The sequence below is a fragment of the Octodon degus genome, unplaced genomic scaffold (assembly GCF_000260255.1).
Source record: "Octodon degus isolate 3935 unplaced genomic scaffold, OctDeg1.0 scaffold00012, whole genome shotgun sequence".
Lineage (NCBI taxonomy): Eukaryota > Metazoa > Chordata > Mammalia > Rodentia > Octodontidae > Octodon > Octodon degus.
Genome location: NW_004524588.1, coordinates 681,583 through 700,489, shown reverse-complemented (window position 1 = coordinate 700,489; position 18,907 = coordinate 681,583). Strand labels below are relative to the sequence as shown.

At 33.3% G+C, this 18,907-nt stretch overlaps 1 pseudogene; it reads right to left on the bottom strand.

Moving 5' to 3' along the window:
- Positions 1-10,449: 10,449 nt before the first annotated feature.
- LOC105741446 overlaps positions 10,450-18,907 on the bottom strand; it is a 26,593-nt pseudogene continuing 18,135 nt past the window's right edge.

The window sequence follows — 18,907 nt, the reverse complement described above, 5'->3', positions numbered from 1 at the left end:
AGAGAGAGAGAGAGAGAGAGAGAGAGAGAGAGAGAGAGACAGACAGACAGACAGACACAGAGAGAGAGACAGACAGAGACAGAGACACAGAGAGACAGAGAGACAGAGAGAGAGACACAGAGAGAGAGACACACAGAGAGAGAGAGACACAGAGAGAGACACAGAGAGAGAGAGAGAGGATGTAATGTAAAAAGTGGGAAAGAGGAATGGAGGTAGGGCGAGATAAAAAAAATGAAAGCCAGTGGAAAAAAGAGGACAAACTCTATACGCAGAAATGTCAAAATTTTTGATCATACCAGATCCTAGTGATCTGGAGATGATCAAATGGTTTGTAATGACTGTGAATATATTTTAACAATGCAATTATATTTATGGAATAAATATAATAGTTGATGAAAGTGTACAGCTTCTCTATCTGGGCTTCTGAGCTGTACAGGGCATTGTCACATTCAGCACTCAGTAGTTTTTTCTCAAGAGTCTTCAAATAGTTTTACTCAGAACAGTTCTGGGAAGAGCTCTGCAAATATATTTCTCTTTACAGTGGTACAATTTCTGAGAAAGTCTAGAGAGTGAATCTCCAGCCTCATCTGGTGGGTCAACTTTGTGAAATTCAAAATCTTTGAAAGCATAGTTGATCTGAATGTGTTTCTTTCTGATGACAATTGTGCTCATATGCTTTTAATTTTTTCATTCTAACATAAATTATTACTGCAATTCTGATCATGTCATCAGCTATTTTAAAAAATTTCATTTACACTAAACATACATAGACTTTTTTATTGCTGTTCACATAGTATCATGATTGTATTAGACAGTGTGCATAGTTTAGAGATGAGTTGATGTATGTGGGAGGATAATTCCAAGGACTGTTGCAATTTCCATAAAGGATATGAGTAGCCTATATTTTGGTTCCTCAAGGAGTCTAGGATCCCTGCTTCTACAGAGACCTACATATGGATTGCCTACATAAATATGTTGTGAGGTACTTCAGAATTTAAGCTACAGAATCAGATTGCTTATGAAAACGTTATAATATTTCATGTACTAGTTGTGGAACCTTGGCCAACATACTTCTCTTAGTTTCCTTTAGGACCAAAACTTATTGTTTTCAAAATTAAACATGACAATACATGTGGAGCATTGAGTATCCTTTTCCCTATAAAATGAAACTATGTAAAAGTTCTTTTAATTCCTTCCTAAATTGTCTCTAGTTTTTAAAAGTTACCTGCTCCATATAATTCTAACTTCTTGAGTTAAATATGTGATCAATTTATCTCATTAATCTTTTAATTAATGTCTTCAAAATATGAATTTTGTAGATCTAAAATTTTCAAACTTCAATTTAAATAGTGCTTTTATTAATAATTGATCTTTACTGAATTATGCTGAGGAATGACAAAATCTTCCATTTTTCACATATGAGTGAGGAATTTATTTTCTAAGCTTTTAGAATATCATTGTTTTATTAATATGATTATGGCATTACAGTGTGGTTGAGTTGTGTAGCAGTAAATGCCATCAGGTAACAGTTCCTGTTTCAGTTCTGGTGGCTTCTGTTGCCTAGAAACAGCTGATTACTAGTATGCATAGCTGATCACTATTATCGATATTGAAAGAATCAATCAATGAAGACAAACAAGTGCTCTACCTCTGTACTCCTCTTTTAAATTCATCAAAATCATCCTTTCTGGGCCTTTAAGGACTCACAATTTAAGAGGTAATTCATTCCTTTTCAGTGACCATTCGATGTTGAATAAATCAGTCTCCAAATCCTAGATATCATTTTAGTGTGTTTGGCTGTCATTGTACTTATAGTATTAAAACTGCTTTCAAACAGAAATTCTTTGAGAATAAGATTTTCTGACTTGTTACATGTACACATTTCTAAACAGTTTTAATTAAGATGATTGCATGTTCTGTATTAATAAAGAATATTACACTTAATTATTAGAATAAGGTTATTAGTCCTGTTGCCCGCATCCTCTTTTTTTGACCTGCACTATAAATTTTATTCACAAATTTTATAAATTGACAATGATATCTATATTCCAAAAACTTATCTCATTGTCAACAGTAATTGATTAAGCAACATTTGTTATGATTTCAATTATTTGCACTATAGATTGTCAAATAATTTGTTTATAATTTTTATTCATTTTAATGTGGAAAAAAGAGAAAATAGCAATGAAACAGATTTGAAATAGGTTAGTAGGATATTTACAATAATTAATACATTGCATATTATTGTTTTCATAGTAGTTATTGAGAGGACAAGATGCAGACATGATATCTTGTCTAAACAATATTAATACAAACTATTATTCACATTGAACTAAGAGGAAGTGTCTGTATACCTGTCCAAACTCATATATATATAATTTTTTTTTTCATTTTGCATCTCTTTTATTTTTCACAACAAAACTGTCATTATTTACACTTTTGTGAATGCAAGTACCTACAGTCTTTAGACTGGTTTCAAGCATGAAAAGGTCCTTTAAAGACTTCTTCAAATACAGCTTCTCTAACTGCAGTGGAACACCCATCTCTGAGAAAACAAAACAAAAAATGGGGATGTGTTGGGAACCACAAAGCTAGGAAATTGATCACATATATGTAGGTGGGACTTGGAGCAGTGCCTAAAGCAAACAAGCTACCTCACACCTGAGATGAACATCCTGTCTGGTTAAGGTTAGCTATCAGCTGCTAGGCAAGCTAATGTCATGAGTTACTAACTTCACAAAAGTGTAAACAAAGCACACCCTCTTTATAACTAATAATTCTACCTTGTCTATCAGATCATAAAATACTTAAAATTTATTGTATGTATGGGTTTTTTTAGTTTATTTTTGTTGTTACAGGACCTCACTAATCAGCTTGGACCTGTGGTGATCTCCCTGCATTCAGGCTGTCCAGTGCTGGGAGTACAGGTGTGTGCCACTACCACCAGACTCTGGCCAGCTCATTCCACCCCGAGGGCAGGACTGACACGGCATGTTGTGCCTGGATCAAACCCAGTCCCTGCACTTGCCTATGCTTGCCTAAGCAGGCTCTTTAGTCCACTGAGCTATCTCGTGGGCTCCTGTATGTGTTCTAATGTTTAATTCATATTCATTTTTGAAAATTTGTTACATTCTTTTGGTATTACACATTCAAAAATATTCTCCTAATTATTATGTTTAATTTATCCTTATTTTCCTTTATTAGTTTAAGTACCATTGTTCAAATATTGATATATTTAGCATTAATAAATATTTCATGAGCTTTATTGGGAGACTGGTTCAGAAATCAATGTTATATTTCAAAGCTAAAATTATGTATTATAATATGTATTTCCTAAATGAAATATATATCATATATAGCTGTGTATATAACAAATATGATCTAGTCTAAATTTTTAGAGTTTCTGCTTTTAGTGAACAACATAATTCAATTACTTGTATTATGTAATTGTGTGTGTGTGTGTGTGTGTGTGTGTGTGTGTGGTCAACATCAAGGCAGAGAGCACAGAACAGAACATCATAATCTGTAATTTCTGATTTGCTTCTGTGTAAATGTTGCATCCACAAATCCAGCTGGAAAATATTCTCAGGGCAAACATTCAAATATGTTAGACATATGTTTATTAACCAACTTTGTTGAAGAATCATTTACAGATTAATTTATGTATTAATGGTTATTGCTGCAATAAATTGCAACAATTTAGAATGGACAATTCGTTGTATTTAGAATCCTAGTCATTGCTAGCTTTAAAATACAAAATATCGGGCTGGCCAGATATTTCAGTGCCCTAAAGCACCTGTTTAGGCATAGCACAGCAGCCTGGATTCAATCCCCTAAGTACAGTGCCAGTCCCACCTTCGGGACCTGCTGAGCCAGCGATTCAGACTGGGTGTAGTACTGCTTGCCTGTAATCCCAATGGTCAGGAGGCTGGAAGCAGGAGAATCATTATGAGTCCAATGTGCATAGTGAGACCCTGGAGACCCTGGAGACAATGCACTAAAATACATTAAAAAAAAAACACACAAAAAATATCAACTTGCTGATTCCTATCAACACAAATTGCTACTTGTTTTCTCAGAATATTCAAGACATCATGTGTTAAGCCTCACTCTTACCCTCCTACATTTTTGAGTTGTATGAGTGTGTTCTGACTGTGACAATAATACATACCCATACCTGGTCAGGAAAGATAACTTAGTAGAATGAGCACTTGCCTGGCAAGTGCAGGATCCTGAGTTCAATCCCCAGTACCACGAAAGAATAAATCAGTACACTCCCATACCCTGACTGACTTAGACTACACAAATGTATTTTCTGACAGTTGTGGAAACTGCAAGTCCACAATCGAGAGAGCAGCAGGATTGGATTGTGGTGAGCCTTGCTTTGCTAGCTTGGAGATAGGCCCCTTCCTTTCTGAGCTTCAACACTTTTCTCTATGTGGACAGAATCCTGTGTCCTTTTTCATAAGGATGCCCATACTATTGAATTAGGGTTCCTTCCCTGTCACTTCATTCATCCTTAAGCTTTGTGATGTCCATAAATGACCTGCCTCAAAGTATAATCACACTGGAGTGTAGAGCTTTATTCAACATGTATATTTGGAGAGTAAGATCTTCAGTGAAGAACCATCCTTCTAAAATGGATTAATTAGTAATAATTTTAGTGAAGAGATGGACATAGAAAATAGCATTAGTTGTTTTAAAGATATTTATTCATTCAAATTCTAGGGCATAATTCTGGTCAAAATTCAGGGTTATTGGTCACTTATATAGAATGTTGAAAAAAATCAATCATATGTCTTTTTTTCCCTCAACATATGTGTTCTTTTTGGCATTTTTTAGAAATTTACTTTATACAGCATATAAATGATATAACTCATAATTCAAACATAATTAATATCTGTACATACAATTGAACAGCAAAACTTGCATTAAATAAGTTTAGGAGAAATAGAAATATGCTAATAGACAATGTTTGTTTTTCTTACATTTAAAACTTCTGAATTTACTTAAAATTATAGCACCACATTTCAAAGAAAAATGAACCTCTTGCACAAGGAATATGAATAAAATTATACCAAGATACACAAAAACAAAATTGTCCAAAACTAATTAAAAAAAATGATTAAAGCACAGACATAGAAAAAAGTATTAGCTATGGAAGAACAAAACTAAATAGCATCTTATTCTGCATTAGGAAAAAAAAGAGCAAGTGGGTAAGAAACTAGACTTATTTATTCAAAGAACTAAAAAAAAAAAAAAAAAAAAAAACTGTCCTCTTTGAATTTTATACTTATCAAACATACCTTTGAAAACTAAAAGTAAAATATTTTCCACCTATACAAACTCAAAATATTCTAATACCTCCAGACATAGCATATACAAAATTACAAAGACCATAATCCAGAAGACAAGAGAAATTGCTGGATGGTCCTGGATAAAGAATAAAGAGCTAAAATATATGGTAGTTATGCAGGACTATGTAAAATATAATTATATTAGATGAACCCATTTAATGGGGCATTGAAGATTTCCACAAAACAGTATCAATCTTATGTCAGTTTATATACATATTGTTTCATGTATATATATATATATATATATATAAATGTGTGTGTGTGTGTGTGTGTGTGTGTGTAAAAGACAAAGAACAAATGTAAAATTAATGGAAAATTGAAGTACACTTTTTAAAGTTTCTCATACTAGGAGAACATATCTTATAAGTAGCTTGTAACTCAAAGAAAGAGTATAAATCATAAAAAAATTAAAATTAAACAATATTCAGAAAATTAATTAAATATTAATCAATTCAAATTGAACTAAATATTTCAAAATAATATTCAAAAATGAAAATGAAATTATGAGTCCAACTAAAGGGCCAGAATGTATGTATTGTATGTATGAATCTGATCAATTGAGTACTCACACAGTATTTGATTAGGTTAATATATACAAAAATATCATCTAAAAAAAGTTTTCATAATAGTAAAGAATTACTAAGCATAACACATAACAAAAATACTGGAATGACAAATATATGACTAACACTTCTAACAGTTTGGGGATACGACATCACACAAAATTCTAGTATGTCATGGACCTGGACAGTGTCCATGACAACTACTGATGGCCAGGTGTCACTTAAGCTACTGAGCTACTGTTATTTCCTTGATAGCCATGCTTTAGACCCCGAGAGAATCATGACCCATAGGGTGCAGGAGAAATCCATTTATAGAGTATGCTAATGGAAATATTTTGTTGCTGTATACAAAAGAAAAGTTGAAAGACTGCTGTTGTATACCTCTTTTTCTCCTGTGTTTAATTGTTTGCCCTATTTTGTAGTTCATTCCATTTTCATTCATGGAGTTGTGGTCATTTTGAGCTCTCTCTAGAATATTTTGTAGTAGTCTGTGTAGGTTTGGCTTTGTTGTCATGAAATTATTTAGTTGTTCGTTGTCATGGAAGTAATTCACTTCCCCATTAAACTTCAAAGAGAGGTTTGCAGGATATAGCAATCCGGGTTGGAATTTGTTTTCTTGCAAAACTTCAAGTACTTTGCTTCATTCTCTTCTTGACTTGTTGGTTTGTGAAGAGAAATCTGCCATTATTCTGATGGAGTTTCCTTTAAATGTGAAATCAATCACATGTCTTATGACACATAATTTTTAATAATATTTACTGTGTGATTTAATTGCCTTTGTATTCTTTAGAAATTGCTTGTTTTCTCTTTGTACATACTTTTGGAATTTCAATTTCTATCACATGTTGCAATTTCCTACTAATGTGAATATGTATATATTTCATATTGAAATAACTTTTGGAGGAAAAATGCTTATTTTATTTACAGCTATTAATATGTGTCATTATTTTAATTGGTCTGAGAAAAAGGAAATATGTAACCTTTGTAAATAATGAAACAAATTTGAAACTTTAATTTGTTAATAATTTTACTTGTGTTCACCAAATATTGCAAACCTCATAAAAAACCATTCACAGGCGATTGTAAAGCAAATGATAGTGTATTCATATATGACCTACTATTCAGACCTAAATTGAACAAGGGTGAGTTGCATGTACAGTGCACTGAATAAAAGAAGTCAATCTCAGGCACAGCCCCTGTGTCCTCTTTATGTAATACTCTGGAAGTGCAAATCTGTAGAGTCAGAGAAAAACTGAGCATCTGCAGGTGTTGGGGTTGGATGAGAGTTTCACACAGAAGGATCTGCGGAGTAACTGGATGTCTGTAGTGGATAAATAAATGTGTGCAGCTATCTAAATTAATACAACTACAGCATTTGATACCATAAACCTTTTATTACAATCTTACATGAAATATTAAAAAAACTCCCTCTAAGATTATGTAAAAATGTATTTTATTCAAAGGTAATAACAGTATTTCACTTACTGGTTAAACATAATATTAGCTAATTCTGATTTTATAAAGATATCAGTCATCACTGCAAAAGCTTAGAATTTTGAATACTTAAGCAATTTAATTTGGTAAACAAAATACAAAATTAATTATATATGATTAAAATAAAGTAACTTAATCATTTAAAATAATTATATCTCATGATATGGCTTCCTTTGTAGAAAAGAGTTTAAATCACACAACACATTTGAGAATTTTGCACATGTGATTTTTAATCCAGAAAACTAATATAAACAATGAAAACTTGTGCACTCATTATGTAAGTGACCCTATGTTATAAAAAAAGAATATTTGTTTTGAGCTCCTAAGTACATATTATTTACTGTCATTTTCCCACAATATTTAGACATAGCTGTGAACAATCTCTTCCAGCTGATGTTCTATACTGTAGGAAGACCTTTTTGCTGTAGAAGCTATTGTATTAAACTTTTTGACTCTTTTGTAGACTATAAAATAAGTCTCTTTCATGTGAGAAACTCAGATTAATCATGAAAAGAATAGCATCAAACACACAGGACTGTCAATAGGTTATAAACAAGACAGATTAACCAGTCACTTCAATGATATATCCTATTTTAATCACAATCAATTATAAATGACTACTCTGTTTGAAGAGCTCATTTATTGAACAAATATGTAAATGAAAAATGTCATTAGAGAAACAAGGGAATATATTCATAAAACAAACACACATTTGAAAATTATGAATGAACATGTACCACAAGAATTCTTCATTTCTAACACTATAGAGGACTCTATCTTAAGGAATATTTAACAAAACAGAATAAATGACACACAACCATGTTTTCCTCCCTTCACCCCAAATTTTGTGTCTATTTTATCTTAATTATTTTTATTTTATGAAATTATGCTTTATTTTTATAATACAATCAGTATTATTACCACATAGATATAATCAAAGTTCATGTTAATTATATGGTGGTCAACATAGTTATAAATCTCTATTCCAATTACAAACAGGTTGTTTTCCACCTCCGTAGCACAGGTATCTAATGCAACATAAGCTAAAAGAAAAAAATTCTAGGATACTACTTAACAAAAACACCATTGTCACAATGATTTCATATATTAAGATTTAAATTTAAAATTTGTTGTCACACAGAATAATAAAAAATGTCATGTATTTCCAAATGTAAAATGCATATTCTTAACAGGAACTTTGATTAACTCTATGTAATAATAAAAAGAAATATATTCAAAAATGTCTTAAATTTGAGAATGGAATAACTGGATAAATAGCCTTGTGACTCAAAAATTTTGTTTCTATTTTATATTGACATGACAAATGAATCATACATTAAAATGACTGTGTTGTGCATTATGATGTAAATTTCTTCACTTAATGCTTGTTTATTTATATAAAAACTATATAGTTCAATTTTTAGTAATGGTCTTAAGTGCATAGAAACACACATCTTTCTTCTTCTTCTTCTTTTGTTTTTTTTTGGTTTTTTTTGTTTTTTTTTTTGAAACAGGGATTGAACTCAGGCACTTGTGCTTACCAGGCAAGTGCTTATTCTACTGAGCCATCTCCCTGGCCCCCACATCTTTCTTCTTCAATTTAAAATTTCAAAAATTCTATGACTGGTGCAAAATTCAAAATCATAACTATAAATTCTTATACATTTAAACTTCAAAAAGGACATTATTCTGTTTATGAGTATATGAAAATAAATACTTAAAATGGTCTTATGGAGTTTAAATACCCTTTGATAGTGTTTATTTTGAACCTACATTTTTATTTATTTATTTATTTATTGTATTTTATTTTTTATTTTTATTTTGGATTTTCCTATTCTTTTTTCCCATAATTTTATTGACAGACAAATAGCAATGAGACAGTTTCAAATCAAATTGGTAGGACAGTTTCAATAATTCACACATTGCATACTCTCTTCCCAGTGGTTATTTACTGTACAAGATGCAGACATGATATCCTATTTACAAACACTATTAGAACAAATCCCTTGGGCTGGAGAGATGGCTCAGTGGTCTAAAGCACCTACTTAGAACAAGCTTGGCAATGCACAGGACCGCGGTTCAATCCCCCAGCACCACATGCCAGCCAGCCCCGCCCCCTGGTGGGCTGAGCTGGCCACACACACACCCCCCCCTCTCTCTCTCTCTCTCTCTCTCTCTCTCTCTCTCAAATAAATAAAAATAAAAAAAAATAAATAAAAATAAAATAGAACAAATCCCTCTATCCATTAAGAGAATGTAACTATATATCTATCCTAACCATTTTCAATACACAGATACAAAATGGACATTCATTTGCATCCCCTTTTTTTGTTTAGTTCCATCATTTAATATTATAGCTATATTTAACTCAGCAAAATATTCTAAAAGAGTCCAGTAGTCCATAATAGTTTTAGGTCTTATGCTTCACTGGCAGTGTCAGAAATTGTTGACCTGAGTCCCCTACAGCTCAACATCACACCATGGTTTCATTTAAAATGTATTTAGGGCTGGTGAGATGGCTCAGTGGTCTAAAGCACCTACTTAGAACAAGCTTAGCAAAGCACAGGGACCGCGGTTCAATTCCCCCAGCACCACATGCCAACCAGCCCAGCCCCGTGGTGGGCTGAGCTGGACACACACACACACACACACACACACAATTAAAAATAAAATTAAAAAAAAAAATAAAAAATAAAATGTATTTAGTGCAGGGTCTACAGGGCCTACAGGGTCTCAATACATACTCTAGATTTTTTTTTTCTTTTTGGTGGAACTGGGGATTGAACTCAGGCTTTTGTGCTTGCCAAGCAAGCGCTTACTCTAATGAGTTATCTCCCTGGCCCAAGCCTATATTTTTAAATTATCAAAGTTATATAGGATGTCAGAATATAGAGAACAAATTTATAGTATACAAGAATTTCTTTTGAATTAATCTTTCTAAAAATATGTATAGTGATACTGAAACTTTCATGGGGAGCTGAAGGCTCCACAATTTTGGACCAGCACCTTAGCCATCGAAGAAAGAATAAGGTTGTCTATCTCAGCTTTTTGTTTCCCCAAATTACGGCACATGAATGCCCTGAAAGGAAAGCAAAAGCAGTAACCTGGTGAAATAAAAACATGAATGATTTATCCAGCAATTCATAGCTCAACATTGGTATGACAAAAGAAAGTGTAATAACGATGTGCAGGAGGAGGGAGGCAACTATAATTTGCAAAGCTTTTATGTGGGCGTGGTGCTGACATCTCTGGACTCGCAGACACTCTGCTGCATCCTCTTCAGATGTTTCCACAGGGAGAAGATGAGCAAGAGAAAAGTTGTCATGGGCACAGTAATGGGTATGAATGCAAAGATACCATTTTTGAGTAAAATATTTTTAAACAATTGTGTGGAGTTAATAAAATTTAAAGTGTCTGACATATTCCTTTCATATCCATTGATCCAGCCATCAAGATATGGGTTTGTCAGTATAATGTGTAAAGGCAGCAAGACCAAGGACACTAAAAATGTCAGCGAAATCACCTGTTTAACTCTCCACTTAAGAAAAAGAAAAACAGACTTAGAAAAATTGACTATTTTGAAAAAAAAAAAAAAAAGATGTTGAGACATGTCATGAGCCAGGTGTTAAAATGACTAGTGACTGTCTAGTTAAAAACAACTATTTTTGTCATTGTTTCAGGCATCAAGCCTGGGTAAAAAATAGATAATACATGTATGGCTACTGACCAGAGCAGAAAAATTCTGGAGATGGCCAAAGTAGTGAGGATTTAATCAAACAGAGTGATCTTTCTTCTCTTGATCCAGACCATGAAGTTCACCATTGTTATGAAGCCGTTTCCTAAATTTCCAGTTATGAACTCAACATATAAAATGACTATACACATGATCTGTACAAACTTACTCATTGTCTGTGAGGATGCCTTGATTTCAATTGTCACTGCTGAACTTTAATGCATACATCTAAAATGAGAAGTACATTTGATTAAAGATTCAAAAATATTTTCCCTTTAAAAATCATTTGCATTCTTCCAAAACAGGAAACTAAGATTTCTTGAAGACTTGATTCATAGTTTTTCTTCCTGAAAATTTTATTTTTTCTTAGCCTTTCTGTTCAAATTCAGGCAGACATCATGTGCATCATCCATAAGAGCCTAAAGTCTTTTGTAGTTGATGGTGAAAGCTAAAGGCCATTCTTCTGCACTGACAAGAAAACAAAGGCATATTTACTTGGATAGTTTTGATATTTTTGCTTCATCTATATAGTTTATTCAGGCAACATGAGTTATGGCAAAGTAATATTACAAAATTTTAGCACATGTAGCAGGAAACATAAACTGGCATATGGAATTTCTAGGCACTGAAGATTTAAATAAATTTCAAATTTAGATGTAATCAGAGATTCACTGAGACTGTGTACAAAGTGCTTCCTACAAGCTCTCAGGGTTGTTTAATAGTTTCTTCTGGTCATTAGTCCTCCAATGTTGGATACTGATAATAAAAATTAATGCTTTACTCCTCTCTCTCTCTCTCTCTCTCCTGCCCTTCCTCCTTCCCTCTCCACTTATTGGAAAATCTCCTCTTTTTATACTAATAATTTTATATATTCACTGGATAAACTTTTAACATGCACTCATGTCATGTTTAATATCATAATTGCCCAGGCATTGTATTAAAAGCACTTTCTATCTTAAATAACATAATGCTAAGCATAAACATTCCTTAAACTTTCAAAATAATTGTGCATATTAATGAAATAGAAATCTATCTGCTTTTTCATAAAGACTTAATTGAAGTGAATGTTTTCGTACACACAGAAAAAGAAATCTCCTACATTTTGTGCCTCTCCCAACTTCTAGCATGCTTTCCTTCATGAGCACTAAAGACCTTGGGTTTTACCTACCTGCTCATCACCTTTCACAGCTTTCATGTGCTTGGTTATCACTCTGAGAATGAAAAGATACATGAAGGATGATATGCTTTTTAGTAAACATGTGGAGTAGACACAATCATACTTTGCCAACTTGCTAATAGTTAAAGTATAGGAATATGACAAACAGGGAATATTGAAAATGATACCAAAGACATTACAAAAATGTACAGTATATTTCAGAGATAGCAAAAAAAATACAATATCAGTCTAGAAGCTCTAACACACCTCCAACCACAGAAGCAATACTGAGCAAAGAATGTGAGTGCAATGCATATTCAAAATTCTTTCAATTGGGGGAGGGAACACATAGTGAGAAAAGAAAAATAGAGCAATGTAGGCAAAATGCAGGAAACTCCTATCATTTGAAGCAAGCATACCATAATGCAGAATCAGGCAGATCACTCTTGCTTGATTCCTTGTAACACAGATGAGCTCATGAAGGAAAGCAAAAAGAAATGCAAATCACTGTGGGGTTGGACAGTGTGGGGTAGGTAACACTACTGCAGCATTAGGGGGTTCTACAAAGGACAGAAATTAGGTCCCTGGCAGTAGTTACTCTTAGCCTGAGGAAGTCGCCCTTGGGCATAATACTGCACAGGTCTCACTGGACACACTTTAGATTTCCTCTCAGCAGCACATGAGAAAAGTTTTTATGTATGTTAAAAGAATTCCACCATTGATAATTGTCTTAACCCTTCACTTAGAGGCTGAATAAAAAGTTAGTTCCTGAAACAGAGGCAGTATTTTACCTGGTTCTGAATCATTTTTACATTTTGCCGTATTTACATATGAGGTTAGTGTATTTAACTTAAGCTTTCTCATTTGCAAAAAGATTTGTACTCTGACTATATGTAAATAATAACTATATGTAACCAAATGTAAATAATCTAAATTAGTTCAAACATATTCCATTTGTATGCCTCTGTCATTAGGTCAGCACATATAATAATAATAATCAGGTACTTACATATAGTCACATATCTATTGTTGTTTTAAATAAAAGCAAATTACATTTTCAAATTTTGCACCATTTTAAACAAAACTTGTATTGAAGCTCCTTTTTCACTCATTTTTTGGTAATATGACTTTCAAATTTGAATAGTGCTTCCCTATGTGAGATATCTATCTATCTATCTATCTATCTATCTATCTATCTATCTATCTATCTATCTACCTTAATACATATATACACACATACATATGTAGATGACATTATCAGATTGAAATAATGTTCTACAATTCCTATTTTCTCAGAATTTTTTAAAAATTATGAATGGGTGCTGGATTTTGACAAGTTCTTCTTCTGAATCTGTTGAGCTAATCATGTGGTTTTTGTCCCTGCTTATGCATATGTAATGTATTGAATTTATTGATATGATGAGTGTCTTAGTTACTTTTCTCATTGAGGATACAAAATACCTAACACCTAAAGTTAAGAAAGGAAAGCTTATTTGACTGGGGGTTCATAGATATTTCAGTCCATAATCAGCTGCCTGCAAGGCAAGGTGATTTGACAGAGGTGTACAGTTCACTGTGGGCAGAATACAGCATGGCAACAAAGGGAAACTGGTTCATGGCAGCAAAACAACAAGAGGAGGAGACAAGATTCTTTCTGTCCCTTGTATTGTATGCAGGTTACTTAGCCTAAGACAGCTGTAACACTCACACCTTTTTTTTTTCCCCCGGAACCGAGGAATGAACTCAGACCCTTGTGCTTGCCAGGGAAGCGCTTATTCTACTGAGCCATCTCCCCCACCCTAACACTCACACACTTAATTCCATCATGACACACGAGATTAAACAATCTTTCAAAAACTCCTATGACTAAGGAGGGAACATGCAGACACAAACAATCATTCATATCTTACGTCATCTTTGCATTTCACAAATGAAAACTACTTAATCATGACATATCTCTTTTTGTATATTTAGTACAGAATCTACAGAGTCTCACTACACAGATCAGACTCATAGTAATCCTCATGTTTTCAGCCTCCCAAGTGCTAGGATTATAGGCACACACGACTACACCCAATCTCAATGCAGGCTCAGCGTGCCCAAGGGGCAGTACCGGCATGCTGTTGGATCAAACTCCTGGTCCCTGTGTCTGTCTAGGTTTTTTTGATGACTTGTATTGTTTGGCAGTGTCTTGCTGAGGATTTAGTCTCTGTTTATTAAAGAGATTAGTCTATGGATTTAATTTTTAGTTGGATACTGGAAAAGTTTTAGAAACAGGATAATGATGGCTTCCAGGAATGAGTTCAGAAATACTCAATCTTTTACAATTTTATCACTTAATTTGAAAAGTGTGCACATTAAATCCCTTCAGATTTTGTTTACTCTTTCATGTTACACTATAGAGACAACATAATGTTTACACATGTGGGGCTGATGTATTTCACTTATGAGTATGGTCTCAAGTTGCATCCATTTACCTATAAAGTATCGAGTTTATGCTTTTATTGCTGAGTAATAGTCCATTGTATAAAAATACCACATATTATTTCCATTTTTCAGATGATGGGTAGTTAGGTTGTTTCCAAGATTTATCTATGGTAAATTGTGCTGGTATGAACATGGATGCTTTGGTATGATGTTTCTAATTCTTCTAGAAAAATACCTAGCAAGGAAATACCTGGGTTGAATGGGACTTCCAATCAAAATTTGTTACAGAATTTCTACATTGATTTCCACAGAAATTATACCAGTCGACTGTCCCATCAATGGTGGATAATGGTTTCTTTTTCCCTACAGCCTCTCCAGCATTTGATATCAGTTAATTTCTTCATGATGGCCATTATTTCTGGTGTGAGATGAAATCTCTGTATTGTTTCCATTTGTATTTCTCAAATGACCAGTGCTACTGACCTGTTGCACTTCACTTGCTCTTCTTTTTCTAGAAGGTTGAGGTGTAGCAATAGAGTATTTACTTGTTCTCATTCTATTTTTCAAATATGACCATTCACTGCTATCAATTTCCCTTTGACAATTGATTCCATTTGAATTTTCATTGATTGCAGATATTGTTTAATTTCTTCTTAAATTTCATCAATAACCCATTGGTTTTTGAGGAGGCTGTTATTTAATTTCCATTCGTTTATGAGAATTTTGCAGTTATTTCGTTGTTAATTTCCAGTTGTGTTGCAATACGGTCAGATAATATCCATGGGATAATGTCATTTCTAGTGCATTTAACTAACCATGTTATATGGTCTAGGATGTGGTCTACTTTAGAGAGTGTCCCATGTGTAGTTGAAATGAATGTGTATTTAGTTGATGTTTGGTAGTACACTCTATAAATACCTAGTAAGTCCGTTTGTTCAAAGTTGCAGTTCCATTCTACTACAGCTTTACTACCTTTTGTCTAGATGCTATATCTCTTTGAAGCAAAGGGATATTAAGTTCTCTTATTAAGATTGCGTTACTTATTTGATGGTTCATGACCTTTAAAGTTTTTCTTAGTTGTATCCTCTCACATTTGATGCATATACATCTATGATTTTTATCTCTTTCACCTGAGGTTTTCTCCTAACAGATATGTAGTGACCATCCTTATTTTGTTTGATCTTTCTTGGACTGATGTTCACATTTCCTAAAACAGAATAGCTACCCCTGCCTTTTTCTGAGTCCCTGATACATGGAGAATTGTCTTCCAACCTTTGACTTTCAGGCTATGAATTTCCTTTTGAATTAAATGTGTTTCTTGCATAGGCACACACCACCGCACCCAGTCTCAATTGCAGTCTCAACATGTCACAGTGGCAGTTCCGGAATACTGATTTATCAAAGTCCTGGCCCCTGTGTCTGTCTAGGTTACATCTTTTTGATGACTGGCATTCTTTAGCAGTATCTTGTTGAAAATGTTGTGTCTCTATTCATTAAAGAGATTAGCCTATACTTTTAATTTTTAGTTGAATGCTTGAAAAGTTTTAGAAACAAGATAACACTGGTTTCTAGGAATGAGTTTGGAAATACTCCTTCCCTTTCAATTTTATTGTTGGATTTTGTTTCTTAATCCATGACGCCATTCTAATATTTTTTAATTGATGAATTGAGTTCATTTATATTAGTAATCATAACTGATTTGCATTGATTGGTTCTCTCCTTTTTCCATCTATTTAATTGTTAACATTGTTTGGTTGTTTCTTTCTGTTGTTGTTCTTGGAATTGCAGTCATTTTATGTCTTTCTTGAATATATTTAACTACTCTTTGTAAGGATGGTTTGGTAGTCATAAATTTCTTCAGTTGTTCTTTGTTGTGGAAGTGTTTCACTCTTTCATTAATTTTAAAAGGTAGTGTTTTAGAGTACATCAATCTTGGTTCAAAGATGTTTTCTTTGAGGACTTGAAATACTTCATGCCAAGCTCTTCTTGACTTAATATTTTGTGTTGAGAAATCTGCTGTGATTCTGATGGGCTTTCCTTTATATGTGATGTTTTTTATTATCTCTAACATCTTATAATATTTTGTTTTTGTACTGAAATTTTTGGATCTTGATGATCATATTCTAGAGCGTAGATATATTTTAGTTGATGCTAATTCTAATTCTACATTCATCCATATTCATCGTCCTACATTTATCTGTATGTCAGATTATTTTCCCATGTTGGAAATTTTTTGTTATTGCTTCCTCAAATAGTCTTTTTATATCATTTTAATTGATTCCTTTTCATTGACACCTACCACTCTTAAGTTGTTCATCTTTATGGCATCTTGTTGCTATTTAATTATTTCATTTATTTATTGATTGATTGATTGATTGATTGATTGATAAGGTTTTTGGTCTTTATTTGAAAAATCATGATAGAACTTTGGTTTAGCTCTCAGCAGCCCACCCCTGAACTCTGAGGAAACTTGCCTTTTTTTGAGCTACCCAATCTTTCTTCTGGGCAAGCAACATTTTGCAATGGTTCCACCTTCTTTTAGCTTCTCTCTTGGCTTGTTTTCACAGACTGGGTCCTCTCCTATAGCAGCATGACCTTTCTTTGCATCTCCATCATGTCTGCAGGTACATTATTTATGCTATATGCAGTGAGAACTATTTCTTGTAAGCATCTTCATCTTCTCAAATTAGATAATGCATATAATGTGGAACATTCTGATCTATAATGTGCTTCTGATGTACTTCTGCATTGAACTCCTTGTATTTGGAATCATAACCAAGCAATTATTTGGTACTGTGAGGGATAGACAAGCCTCCATCCACAGCACACTTTAGCACAAAAAAAACTTTATTGCCAGTTGTTGTTCTGGCAAGGCCTACATCCGAATAGCAAGTGAAGGCACCAGGTTTACCATCAATGCTTTCCACATTGTTTTCATCTGCAGTCACCTCCACCTGACCTTCATAGATGTGATCCAAGCCAAACTATTGAGAAGCTTGTGGGACAGCAGCAGAACAGTACAATACACTCCGGCATAATGTATTAAGCCAACTTTCACACCATATTTTGATAGTTCATGTGAATATGCTGCAAAGAATATTGTATCCTGTTCAATACATGCACAAAGAATCAGACAAATGATATATCTGTTCATTACATGAACTATTATCCAGTATTTAGGTGTGTTATACTTATTTTTATACTGGATTACCAAGTGTTTCCTAGCATAGTAATCAGTTTTTTCCCTCCCGTCTTCTTCTACACTTCACTTGATATCTCTTAAAGTAGGCCTTATTCTTGACAAAAATATTCTTTAACAAAAGCCATCCTGTGTAATACAAACCCACATCTATGGCTCTGCACAGACCTGAAAGTGCAGCAGCACCATGGGGCAGGGACTATTGATCATTATTTCCAATTCCTTTTTAATTTTAAGAGATTTTTCATTTCTTGGTCACTAGCTGCAATGATGTCTTCTAGGTCTGAAAGTCTATTTTCATTTTCATTCAAATGCTTTTGAGAGCTTCTAATGGGATTTTTAATTTTTTAGTTTCCTGGATATCTGTTTGAATCTATTTCATGCATTCTATTTCCCTTCTATATTGTTCATTCAAAGTTTCATTTTTCTACACTCCTCTTTTTTATCAATATCTTCTTCAGATGTTCACAGCAATTCTTTCATCGTGTTCATCATTTCTTTGAAGACTAACATACTTTCCTTGCCTTGGTCATTTTTGTTGTTCATGTATTAAATGTAATTCTTTATTTCTGTGGTTTCTATCTGGCACATAATTATGGAGAATATGTACTCAATAAATTGGTTACTTATATTCTGGGCCTGTAATTGCATATAGTACCAGGGATTAAGCCTGGATTTTGTGCTTGAGTAGCAGGCAATTAGACTGCAGAGCTATTTTTCTACCATCCATTTATCTACAAATATTCTTAACATAGAACCAAAACTAGTAAATCCATGGAACTACCACATTTGATGATAGATTTATTATTATATTTTACCAGCCCTGAATATGATTTTTCATCTACTTATTCCTTTTTAATTAAAATATTACTTTTACATCAAATATTTAATATGACAGCTTTTACATACTGAGCTTGATACAGACATGCACACAATACAGATATCTGTCAGCTTCTTTGGATTTGCAATGTACCATAT